Here is a 13838-nt window from a genome sequence, read left to right as displayed (position 1 = left end):
TTTGTTTTTGGCATCCCACATTTACCAGCGGTCGTGAAATGTACTTTATGTATCCTTTTTTTATTCCCCACAGGCTAGTGAAGGTTTTACTGGGATGGAGTGACTACTTTCACAGTGAGCAAAGTCAAGATAAATTCCCCTTTGTACCTCTGTAATAATGCTCGTCTCCATACCTGGTGCAAATTGCCCTGCTATATAAAAAAAAAAAAATAAATACACAGTAAAAGGCAAACATTTGTCTGGAAGAGTCAATAAAACAGAGACTCGTTTTCACCATAATAACTTAACATTTTTGCTTGTTTTTGGGGTTTTGTAACAAAAAAAAGAAACTAAGTATGGGAGCTGTGGTCTTGCTCCGTTTCGCTGGTGTTTTGATTTGCACTCCCCCCATCAAACAGAATATTTAATATACCCAAAGGCTATCCAGAATCGCCCCTTCATTGTCACAGACAGAACCTAAACAAAGAGGTGAAAGTTGAGGCAGAAAAAAAGGAGTTCTTTCTCGAGTGTGGAATGAACTGATGTGAAAGTCAAAGGGGGCAAGAAGGGAGAAGTGGTTGCTTCAGTAAAAAGAGACAGCGGCGTCGGAGGGCAACGGTCTTACCGGGAGAGAAGGGAGCTGCTGAGGTGACCATGGGAACTGCGAACAAGTAGAACAACACTTAGAAACGGGAGCGTTTCCATGTCCACAAACACTAACCCAGATATAGACACAAGGTTTCTAATAATATCTCATTTGATATCCGTTGATGTAGAAATCCTCCACATTCCCATATGCCTCTATAACTGTGAGGGGAGCAGCGTTTACTCTGTATGTCTAGTAGGGGATTTTGCAGCATACGTGTCCGCATACAAATAGCTTAGGGATGGGATGATATGCTTATCTCATACTATGATTCGATATGCGATTCACGATTCGATACGACCACGATACGATGTAATACATAAAAGTTCAGTGACAACAAAGTCTGACTGTGCAGAATTATTAGTTAGTTAGTTAGTTAGTTAGTTAGTTAGTTAGATGGCGTTGGCTCGCTAGAAAGTAAACGATTTAAAAATGTTGTTACAAAGTCCAAATAATATAACTTCCAGCAGAATTAAACAGAGCTAATATTGCGATTAATTTTTCTGCCCCGCGATACGTATTGTCATATGCTTGCATTTAGATATATTGAATTTCGATATATATCGTCCCATCCCTAGTATAGCTATATTCACGAACTAACTTTTGTCCACCAGCCACAGTGGCTGGCAAATCCCAAAATTCACCGAACACTTTTCGCTATGAAAGGCCGATTCTGGACACGCTCTTTGATACAGGTTCTAGTCTTCTAGCACAGTGGTTCTCAACGTGGGGTCCAGGGGACCACCAGGGGTCCTGGAGGGGTATCCAGGGGGTCCCAAGCAAATTGATGAAATGTTCATCTTCAGCATTATTTCATTTACAAGAAGTGAACACAATTAGAGGATGTAGAAGAATGACTGTTTTATTCTCAGATTTGGGTAATCAAATGGGGGTCCGTGGCCCTAATGTGGACTGAATTTGGGGTCCTTGATATGAAAAAAGTTGAGAATCACTGCTCTAGCACAAATGTGAGAAGATTTCCCATCAAAAGGCACGTGACAAATCATACAAAAATCATTTGCGATGGTAAAAATTGAATTTCGCATCAAAGACGGTGTGTGTGGATTTGGGTCAAGGGTGTCCAGAATTGGCCAACATTATATTCAAACATTGTAGGATATACTGTACAGTAGGACCTCTCAATCTCAAGCTCAATAACCCAAGTCAAACTTTACAGCCTCGGTCAAAACGTGTCCGGTGACAGGTGGCTGGCGGTAACCTCTGACCCTGAATCTGGGTTCCCACCCCAAACCCCCGAGTCTATAATCCAGTGCAGATGGGTTTCCCCTCTAAAAAGTGAGAGAAAGGCTCTTACTGGCTTTGATGCTGAAAGCCTTGATCTCTGTGCCCATGTTGTTGGACGCGTTGCACAGGGCGCTGATGTCCGAGGTTACTTTGACTGACACCACGCTGTGAGCTGTGTGTTCGTTTGCCTTGCTCACCACCTCGTGCCAGCTCTGTGGAGACACATATACACACACACACACACACACACTTATTCCCAGCACACAGATACCAGTAGATTCTCACATCCTGTATATTGCTGTTATTCCAGATAACTGCCTCTTCAGTTTTCACATCTCTCTCTCATTGTTATATTCTGCATACACTAATGATGTTTTCGCAACAGTTCAACTATTACATATTGTATACATTAGAGATGCACCGATTGCAATTTTCTTGGCCGATTCCGATTTCCGATTTTTTAAAAGTCTGACCTGCCGATTCCGATTTTGGCCGATTCCGATTTTCTTTCTAAGAACTATAATTGACAGCACACACAAACATTTTTGTAACTTTTCTTTAATGGAAAATTAAAATTCAATTGTATGTTCATAATAAAACATTGACTATTAATAACTTACATTTTCTCCAAAACTGCACCAGGTTACAGGACCTTCTCTCACTCTCACTCAAACAAATCTCAAAATAAAAAAGTGCTCCAGGTTACTGGACAGAGCAAAATCCAAATGAAAATGAATTGCAGTATATCCCACTTAATACTTTCCCGAAAGAAAACAGGTGCAACAGATCTATATATTATACAACAGGTAGTTCCGACCAAGCGATCTGATTGGTCAACTAGACATTTAGAACGTGCTCAAATCAGCATGACAGCACACCTAGCCGTGCTCATCACTAAATATTACTCCGCCATATTATCATACAATATATTTAAATATAACACTACGCTAACTCTGTTCAGCCTTGATGTTACCAGACGCTCTGCCATCCATCAGCTGTGCCGGTGAGTCGGTGACACGGCGCTACTAGCTTAAAAATACATGTAAAGTTCGCGGACATAGTAGCTAAATCTGTCCATGGAAAAATTATTTTTTTCAGCAGATATCTTAGTTACAACAAGATTGAGCTAGCAAGGCAGTTTTGTGTTTATATGTGTGGTATTTATTCAGTTTGGGAAATCCCGCGATCTCTAGAAAGCATTAGCTCAAGTTGGCTGGCTGACTCAACAGGGACTAGAAATCGTCTCTGTTGCTAGGTCGTTACTAAGGCTCCGCCTACTTGCTGGAGTAGTAAACTAGGTTCCATTACATAGGAGTCTACTGACGTGACTGATTGTTTTCCAGTTATTAGTCAGACCCCATGTATTTCCGGGGAAACTGAGATAACACTAGCAAAACGTTTTTTATTTTGAGAGCGAATTGCCCCACAATATGAATACATTTTGTTTGTATCTTTTATTTTGTTGGTAACTGTTGTATAATCGCAACATTACACTCGGGGGTGTGCGTTACCGTCATTATTGGCACGACAGTGATGCGGTCAGGACCGAGGCGCTTGCGCCGAGGTCCGTAAGCATCACGGTAACGCACACCCTCTCGTGTAATATTGCTTAATTACAGCGGAGTTTTTACCGTTGTCTTAAATTTGACCGGCACAGAATCGGATATATGAGACTGATCGGCCGGTCACCGGTCATGGCCGATCAGCTGAAAACCGGCCGATTCCGGTCACCGGCCGATCGATCGGTGCATCTCTAGTATACATACCAACATTTTTATGTTTTGTCTATCCATATATTTATGAATGACACATGTTTATACATACCTATATGTACACACTGCACATGTTGTCGTTTATTAAGTAAGCAGTTGCAACTGCTGATAACATCTGTAGGCAGTGACTCTATTTACCAACCTTCACCATCATTTATAACCAATACTTGTTTATAATATTATTTTTGACCAAATACCTCGATATCGATATTGCGACAATATTGAAGGGATGACTATTGGTGCTTTCACAAAATATTTACAGAATGAGATTTTTGGTAAATAATCATCAGTAATGTGGATATAATGACTAAGTGGGTAAAGGCAAATAATAGAACAGCTAGAACAGTCTGGTAAGTTCAGAAAATGACATCACTTTACTGTAATGCAGCCTTTAAAACCAGGAAAAAACAACACTTATGCCATATCACGATATTACGATATCCAAAATCTAAGACGATATCTAGTCTCATATCACAATATCGATATATTGCCCAGCCCTATGTATATTGCGTCAAAACGTTGCTCTGACACCATCATCTTGACCCCCCCCCCCGCAATCTTAACATCCACAGCTCAAAACATAATCTGAGACTAGGGTCTGAGTTGGTGTTGTGTAATGAATGCATCCAGCGCTACATAACGAGTAGTGAGCCTGACTGTTAGTGACTGACTGGTACCTGGCTGCCGACGATGTTCCAGGAGATGCTGGGCAGCGGATGGCCGTGGGCCTCACAGCTCAGGTTGACCAGCCTGCCTGCTGCCTCCTCCAGCTCCACCTCCCGGTCCTCATCGTTCAGCTGCGGGGCACCTGGACCACAGACACACTCACTGTTTAGAATAGGGGATCTATGTGCTGCTGCAACAGAAAACAGCGTTCCATCCCCCCTACTTGAGATGCCACAGATTCACTCTACTGCCCCAAATGAAATTCTGGTATGATCGTTGGTGGGAATGGTGTACTGTATTCATTTTATTGGGGGTGTTTTGTGTCCCACATTTACCAGCAGACATGGAATGTACATTATGTATCTAGTTAACTTCCAACAGACTATTAATGGCATGAATGGTAAAACTTCAATTAATAGCCTGGGCTTTTATTTGCTTCAAACACTGAACTCAACCGGTCTATATTTGGGACAGGCGTCTATATGGGACAGGCCTTTAATTCCTTTTGCACAAAACTCTTGCTCAGTAAAGATGGGAAATAGGATCAAATTGTTTATTTAAACCAGTATGAATATTACTTGTATAAAAATTAGGCGATCAGCAAATGTGACTGATGTTTGAATGCAAGTAAACAAAAAAAAAAAAACTGCAGCGTCAATGGCGTTTAATTGGGACTCGGCTTTTAATTGAAGTTTTACAGTAACTAAACTTCTACTGGACAACTGCCGGTGAGGAGATAATGACCGAATTTTCATTTTGCGGTGAACTGGTGAAATGTGAAAGAGTCCAGAAAAGAGTGTGTTATTTGGAAGTATATTATGGGCATTGCAAATAAAACAGAAGCTGGTGAGTGACTGACCTTGGACGATGATGATGTGCACGGAGCCGCTGGTGCGCAGGCCGGGCAGCGAGGGAACCGTCACCTCACACACGTACTCTCCTGTCGTGTCGAAGGTGGCGTCCTGCAGGAGCAGCGTGTTCCCCTTGCCCACCTGCTTCCCTTTCTACACACACACACACACACACACACACACAAGCACACGCACACGCACAAATGACTACAAACTACGCACACAATCGATGCCACTAAATAGATACTATAAAGACACAATACTAAAAAGATATACTGTATATTGGATATTGTTTGTGTCAGTTCAGTAATTATACTGCATATAATATTGAAGTCCTGTATCGTATCATAACGTTTAATATCATTAAGTTATCATATTGTATCGTATCATGAGTCATAGTGTGGATATCCAACTGCATTGTGAGGTTGTTGACAATACCCAGCCCTACTGGACATAATGCTTGGTTATGTATTGATGCACTGGTTTGAAGACATTTTCTCACTCGCACACACAATATCTAGACTGAGCTCTATTGCAGATACAAAAACCAACAGTATGCAACAGCTAAACATGATACTTGCATGTATTTTGAAGTAGCAAACGGTTGGTTTATAGTTGTATTATTTGCACTTTGTCACTTTCATGATCAACATCTGTAAAGTCAAGTGAATATATCTGGAAGATGTATAGTTCTACACACCTAGTAGTCACATCTGTACACATATATGGCAGTTTAGTTTGGCATTGCAATGTGTCTAAGTGCACTTTGTTGTATTGTTGTAAATTTATGAATTCATGTACTATGTCATGTAGAACTAGTGTAAGTAAGTAAAATTTATTTATAAAGCGCTTTTTACAGATAAAAATCACAAAGTGCTGTACAAAACATAGGGAAAATAAAGCAGAATAAATATACATTTTGTGAAATTTTCCAGTGAATATTTATCAACCAAAAGCTTTCCGAAATAAAACTGTCTTCAGTTGCTTTTTAAAAGAGTCCACAGACTCGGCCACACGGAGCGACAAGGGCAAATCGTTCCAGAGTCTGGGGGCAACAGCCTGAAAGGATAGGTCTCCCCGGGTTTTAAAACGGGTCTTTGGGACCTTCAGGAGACTCTGGCCTGAGGACCGAAGGGTGCGACCTGAAGTGTAGGGGCACAACAAGTCCGCAATATAGAGGGGGGCCTCACCATGCAGCGCTCGGAAAGTGAGGACCAAGATTTTAAAATCAATGCGAAATTTGACAGGAAGCCAATGAAGACTTGCCAAAACAGGGGTAATGTGGGCTGTTCTGGGCGTTTCTGTCAAAAGTCTAGCAGCAGAGTTATGTACAGTTTGAAGTTTGTTTAGAACGGCCTTATTAAAACAAGTAAAAAGAGAATTGCAATAGTCAATGCGAGACGAAATGAAAGCATGGATGATCATTTCAAGGTCAGACTTTGACAACATTTTTCTTATTTTAGAGATATTTCTCAGGTGATAAAAACAGTTTTTGGTCAGCTGACGAGAGTGACCCTCCAGAGACATGGCCTGATCGAACACAACCCCAAGGTTTCTGAGGCTGGGTTTAACAGACGAACCCAGAGCACCAAGATGGCTTTTGATCTGGGGGATCTTATTGTCAGGAGCAATGATCAGAGTTTCTGTTTTGTTTGAATTTATCTGAAGGTAATTTGAAGAAAGCCAGTTGTTGATGCAAGACACACATTCCAAAAACACAGATAAAAAGTGAAACTCTGAGTCATTGAAAGTACAATACAACTGAATGTCATCAGCGTAGAAGTGATAAGACACATTTTTAAAACCGCGAATCAGCTGACCAAGAGGCATCAAGTACATCAAAAACAAAACAGGCCCCAGAACAGAACCTTGGGCAACTCCACAAGACAGGTTTGATACATCGGACATTACATTGTTGATTGCAACATTAAAAGTTCTTCCTTTTATATATGAGGAAAACCACTGGAGGACAGACCCGGAAAACCCCATCTCTGATTTAAGCCGATCAACCAGTATACAGTGATCTACGGTATCAAATGCAGAGGTCAAGTCCAGTAAGACCAAAACTGTGTAGCGACCGGAGTCTGTAGCCATCATTACGTCGCTGGAAACTCTCACCAGAGCAGTTTCAGTGGAGTGCATTTTCCGAAAACCTGATTGATATTTGTCATAGAGATCATGCAGCTCCAAAAATGAAGTTAGCTGATTAGCCACCACTTTTTCCAAGATTTTTGACACAAAGGGAAGTTTTGATATGGGCCTGTAGTTTTTTGGCTCCACAGGATCAAGATTTGGCTTTTTAAGAATGGGATTCACCACAGCGTGTTTAAAGTAGCTGGGGACTGAGCCAGATTTAAGTGAAAGATTTATCAATTTGACAACCCAAGGACCGACAACATCAAAAACATTTAGGAAAAGAGATGTGGGCACAATGTCAGCAGGGCTTGATGAGGGTTTCATCTTGCAAACTAAAACCTTCACATCCTGCAGGCTGACAGGAGAGAAGGAGGACCACGAACACAAAGGAGATGGCATAATGCATAAATTCGTTAGGGGAGGATTGATACTAGCCCTGATGTCTTGCACTTTGTTCACAAAGAAGTTTAGGAAGTTATTACAGTCCTCCTGTGTGTACACAGGCACATGAGGAGCTGAAGGTGCAACAAGGTTCTCAATAGTGTCAAACAGGACTTTAGGGTTTTTCTTATTACAAGAAACAAGATTAGTAAAATAAGATGACTGAGCCTGTTTTATCTTTTCATTTAACTCAATTATCATTTCTTTAAGGTGGAGTCTGTGCACCTGTAATTTAGTGGTTTTCCACAGACGCTCAACTTTCCTGCAGCTTCTCCTAAGGCTACAAATGGCTTCATTTATCCACGGACAAGGTTTTTTGTGTGCACCTAAAGTGTTTTTAAGAGGTGCTACAGTGTTCAAAACAGTCAAACAATGGCTATTGAAACTTGTCATAAGTGATTCAACATCGTCACAATTATCAAAGGCAGTGGGGACAAAAGAGACAGAAAATGCACTAATTGTTGATTCACTAAGAATGCGTCTCTGCCTTTCCACATTGCAAGTAGAGGGCGCCAACATGAAAGACAAGTTAAATAAAATACAAGAGTGGTCACTTATTTGAAAGTCTTCCACACTCATTTGGTCAATATTTAGACCGAAAGAAAAAAACAAATCTAAAGTGTGACCTTTGACATGAGTAGGGCCAGAAACGTGCTGAATAAAATCAAAGGAGTCCATGAGAGTTAACAGTTCTGCTGCCATAGGACAAGATGGATCATCAGTGTGGAGATTAAAATCCCCAAGGATTAACACGCTCTCCAGTTTAATAGTTGATGACAAAAACTCAGTAAACTCATCAAGAAACAACCGGGCAGGACCAGGAGGACGGTACACTAAAACACAGTGAAAGGAGTGTGCAATTCCAACCTTACACATCTGAAGCTCAAAGGAGTTGAACGAGTCGGTGTCCATCACTCTGCAGCAGAAAGAATCCCGGTAGACGAGCGCCAGTCCGCCTCCGTGGCGCGCAAGGCGAGGTGTCCCAAAAACCGAGCAGTCCGGGGGGCACAGCTCTTTAAGATGAACATACTCATTCTCCCGCTGCCAAGTCTCCGTGAGGCACATAAAATCCAATTTCTCCTTTGTGAAAAGGTCGCTCAGGGTAAAAGCCTTGTTCGCAATAGAGCGCGCGTTGAGCAGGGCTATCCTGGTGGGGCGTGTGCGTATTGCGCGCTGGCCTGGCTCCTGGCACGGCGACTGGATGGCATGGTCCACCTGACAGGTAACCACCAGACGCAGGGCACGCTCGCGGGGAGTAGAAATGCGGGCACACCGGGCTGGGAAAATCCGGTCCGAGATGTTCCACGCAGGCGATGATGCACGAGCCGCGTCCCAATCCGACCCACAGACCGGAACCGGCCTCAAGCACCGCTCTCTCACAGGAGCTCCAAACCCGCTCGGCCAAGATGAAAATCCACGGGATCGCCACTTCCTCAGCCTGACCTGAACGCCAGCCCTGGATCCCCGCTTCCTTCTCCTGCTGCGACGCCTGGTTAGCAGCAGGTACTGCGGCGATGACGTGGAGCATTCCAGTTTTGGAGGGAAATACTCTGCGTACCTGGCCATCTGTCCCTTGATTCGGAACAACGTGTCTCGGTCATATTGAATAACAGCTGCGACAAAGCTACCACTTGACAAGGTTGACACGGCAAAATATATCACAAGAAAAATCACAAATATGCGAGAGAGCAATGCAGCAGAGGCACGGCCAAACACAGGCGCCATCTTGAGTGAATCACGTGTGGGGTGTGTAGCGATACCAGTGAGACCTTTGGAGAAAGCCCCAACCTCTCTGTTGCTTTCTCGAATCAACACAACATGGCCTATCACAACAAATGGCCATAAAGGTGTCTGGTTGATACAAACCACAACTTCAAAAGTGGTATCTGCCAGCAGGAGATTTCACCCTAAAAGCTTTTGGGGAATTAACGGCAGGATACTGCGAAGAGGTTTGCAACTTTCTCACACATTCCAGAGTGAGAACGACCTTTGTCTTCCAGCCATCGGGAGAAGAAGGACCCAAGGACTCAGGAGCCCCAATAAACAATACATCCACACATTCATACCTTCCACACCTATGAATATAGGCAATCATCCTCCTTTCTTCATTGGAGTACCAGACGGTTCTGATTAATCAAAAGGGACAGTCACCATTGGGTGAGAACGGGTATACATACCAATGTGTCAATACGAAGGAACAACAGACTGCTGTTGACACTTATCAGTCTCATCACTACCCCTCTCTGGAACAGGACTGTCATAAATCTTTTCCCTCTCTCTGCTCTCTCCTCTGAACTTACTCTCAACCCTATACTTCTTAAAACGTTTTTAATAAGTGTATTATGTATCTTGAAGTATAGGCTAAATGTGTCAACTATATATGTTGAAGCTGTTTAATTCGTGGTGAATTGTATGCACCCACAATGTTAACTATTTTAGTTGAGGAAATGATTACAATTATTTTACTCTCCCTTCCTTTTTGCATGGTACCACACTGCCACCTTGTGGTCATTTATAACTAGGACAGGTCAATATTTTTTATTTTATTTTATTTATTTATTTGTTCCGCTCATGGTAGTGCACTGTTCAATTCACAATCAAAACACAACTCAATTTACACATTCCATGACCGAAAAGGAGCAGGGAGAAGAAAATCTTATTTTGCCTGCCCCTTACTCAAAACATAAAAAATAGAAATAGATGGTCTGTCAATTACAGATACTTACAGTTACATGATAAATAAAGAAGAATCAAAAACCATACACAATAATTCACCATCAACTAAGAAAACCCATTACCTGACACTTCATATAGTCTAATTATTCTTTCTTTATACATTTTCTTGAACTGAAAGATATTTATACAACCCTTTAAATCATTCTATAGAGAATTCCACAGTTTGGCACCAACAACTGAAATACACATCTGCTTTAAAGTGGTCCGTGCATACTGATGCTTAAAATTAAATTTCCTTCTATGGTCCTCGTCCTCTGAACTAAAAACAAACAACTTTTGTAACTTTTCTGGTAATACTCTGCTTTTTGCCCTGTACATAAATAATAATGTCTGTAACTCAACTAAATCTTTAAGTTTCATTAGTCCTGACTTAATAAACAGTCTGTTGGTGTGTTCTCTTGAATCTACTTTATGAATAATTCTTACTGCTCTTTTCTGTAATATAAACAATGGCTTTATGTTGCTCATATACGTGTTGCCCCACACTTCCACACAGTAACTAAAATATAATGTTGACCAAGCTTAATGGTGTTAAATGGTTAAATTGTTTTTCACATTAGTCACATAGTTAGAACAAGTTACACAAGTTACATATATGAGTTAACTTGGTAAAGACTGTCTAGTTATAGATTAGGCCATGAAGGTTTATTTGAGGTCCTTATATTGATATGCTAGCCATATAAATTCGAATGTAAGTTCCCAGGTTTTTATTATTTTGATCAATTGACAACAGTAATTGGTGGAGATGTAAAATACCTGCGTATTACTTTAGGAAGAAATCTTAATTAAGATCACTTTGTAAGGGATCTCAAAATAAAATAGACTAGAGGAAAAATTCCTCTTACATCCATTTCCCCTCTCTCCCTATTCGGGGTGGAACCTTCTCAAACAAAGAAATTAATTAGTAAACAAGGCGTAACAGAAAAAAGAGCGCGAAGCGTGATTTGCATGGCGAACCACGCCTGGAAATTCAAAGATCTATAAAACTCTCTTATCTGGCCTTGTTCGCAGTTCAACGTTCGTTCAAGATTCTGCCCTCACCAAGAAACCTGCTGAAACCAAGATCAACAATTTTAGCTGCAATTCGCCTTTAGTGAAACTTAGAGTTTGAGCCTGGAGTTAGAGACGTCTTCTCCAGATGAACTTAAGAATCGCTTGCAAGAAGTTTGAACCTCGCGTCTAATAGTCTAGAAGTTATCAACGCCCGGCCAAGCGAAGATTGCTTTTGAAGCTATTTAGGAACGAGATTATTGAGACTTTACAACAGTTAGGAGAGCTAGAAACTTCAACTCCATCCAGCAGCCAACACTGGTGCAACATCGCCACAGTGTTCTACATCCACGGGCCTGACGACTACAGCTTTGACGAGCCGGTAGCGCTGCTTGCCCCGACGTGACGATAGTACCAGAGACCAGCTGTTCCATCCAGCGTCTGCCATTACCAGGTAACCGGCCTCGCGGAGTCCGTCTCTCCGAGCTCAGCGGGACCAGACAACCCCGACCGGCAAGACCTCCCAACTGAACAAAGTAGGCTCTGACTATCCACGTCTTTACTGCTGAGAGTTGATGCAAAGTTTAGATTCAAATGAAATAGATCAAGAAAGTTAGGCTTTATAGTTTAGGTGTCCCGTAGCTTTCCGCCTCGTTCCTCTGCTTAATTGATCCATACATATCTCCATTTACTGCTGCCAATTCTTATTCCCACATTTCATTATCATTTTCCTTTCATCCTTATTCTGTTTCATTACATTCCATGTCTATTTTAGTCTATAGTTTCCGTATTTCATTCTGGTGATCAATATCAGTGACTTTTGACTTATATTGCTTATTTCATTGAATATGGTTATACTTGGATCGTTAAATAAATATTCCCATCTATTGCAGAGAAGTTGTCATGTGTTTCCTTACTTGCAGAGAAAAGTAATCCCTGAACTGGAAAGATCTCATGATCTTTAGATTGATGACTGATTAGTATGAGTAAAGGTCCTTCATTTACGAAGGTGGTGCCCCTACGAGTGTAATTTGATCTCTTGATCAAAATATTAATATTTATATGCCTTTACCAAATTATAAGTTCGATATTTTCGACTCAACACGCTACGTTATTTGGTGGACCGCGTGAGGCCAAAATCACATTGCTTACTCTGCAGATAAAGAAATATATTGAGGTAAATTGTTGTTCAAATGGGCGATTTAAATCTTGGCATATTGGCTTTATTGGTGTGCAAATGGGTGTACACGTTGAACCATTATTACTCCGGAGCTACTGCATTGACTTGTGAAAAGTTTATATGAGAGACAGTATCTGTAATGCAGTATCTGCAATGCAAATTAGTTGTTTAACCGGTTACTGTCCCGTGTTGTGTATAATTGCATTGAATTATCAAGCTTGAAGAAAAACAGTCATAGTACGGTTATGACTGTAGTGTGAATTGCATGCATAATTAAGTTTGTCCCTGAAAATTGAATTGATAGGCCTAAAGGCAAGACATAGATGGCCGCGAGGTTCCGGGTTCTATGGGTTTGTCCTGGACTAGATTAAATTTTGGCTGCGAGTTTCCAGAAAGTTTAATCTCTCCAGACCCTCTGTTGTTGTTAATTCAGTGTAGCTAACTGTTTAATAACAGCCGTGAATACAGTAAGAGGCAATATAGTCTAGTATTATAGACAATTAAACGGGTTAAAATAGACCCCTATTGAAGCGAATTAACGCTTGTGTTAAAACATCCCTGAGATGTGCTGTGCTGATTGATTAGCCGCCGTTGCTAATCCCTTTGAGTTGAAGCTGACTCTTGTGTTGAAACATCACTAAGATGTACTGTGCTTGTTGCGCTAACTCGGAAAAATCACTGTGTGTGTTGATTAGCCACCGTTGCTAATCCCTTTGAGTCGGAACTGACCGCTTGTTGTGAACTCCCCACGGACTGGGAAAGTGACTGGAAACTTCCGGTCAAAGCTGCTAAAGCCTATCCAGTAGGCGGTACTAAAGGTGATTACGTCACCACGTAATCCTGCCCCCGTGGTCGTAAAGGCGACCCCATCCCGCGAGGTTTAAAAAGTAACAGTAGACATCCTGTGTCAACATCCTGTGTCAACAAACTGTGTCATTAACACAGCGCCCCCTTGTGAATAAGTTGACTTTGGTTAATTGAGCTGAATGTGTACATTGATGAACTGTGTGGTAGAAATTTCATTCAAAATTATCCTTCCTCTCTAAATTGGCTTTTGCTCAGAAGGAAAGAAGCCCTCTAGTGACCAAACAGTGTATTGAACTTCTATGAAGTGTGCTAGTTCACTTGTTTCTACTTTGGTTTAGGTTATCCTTATCCTTGAGTGATAGAATCAGTATCACTCAAAGAATACATTA

The 13838-nt window shown here is 41.4% G+C and overlaps 1 pseudogene; it reads right to left on the bottom strand.

Moving 5' to 3' along the window:
- Positions 1-604: 604 nt before the first annotated feature.
- LOC139643003 (cell surface glycoprotein MUC18-like) overlaps positions 605-13838 on the bottom strand; it is a 35118-nt pseudogene continuing 21884 nt past the window's right edge.

This window comes from Centroberyx affinis, unplaced genomic scaffold, assembly GCF_046629955.1.
Source record: "Centroberyx affinis isolate AG114_WGS23_722 - 3 ecotype Tasmania unplaced genomic scaffold, CSIRO-AGI_Caff_v1 ptg000553l_1, whole genome shotgun sequence".
Lineage (NCBI taxonomy): Eukaryota > Metazoa > Chordata > Actinopteri > Beryciformes > Berycidae > Centroberyx > Centroberyx affinis.
The sequence above is the reverse complement of the archived record's forward strand: the minus strand, read 5'-3'. Positions and strand labels throughout refer to the sequence as shown.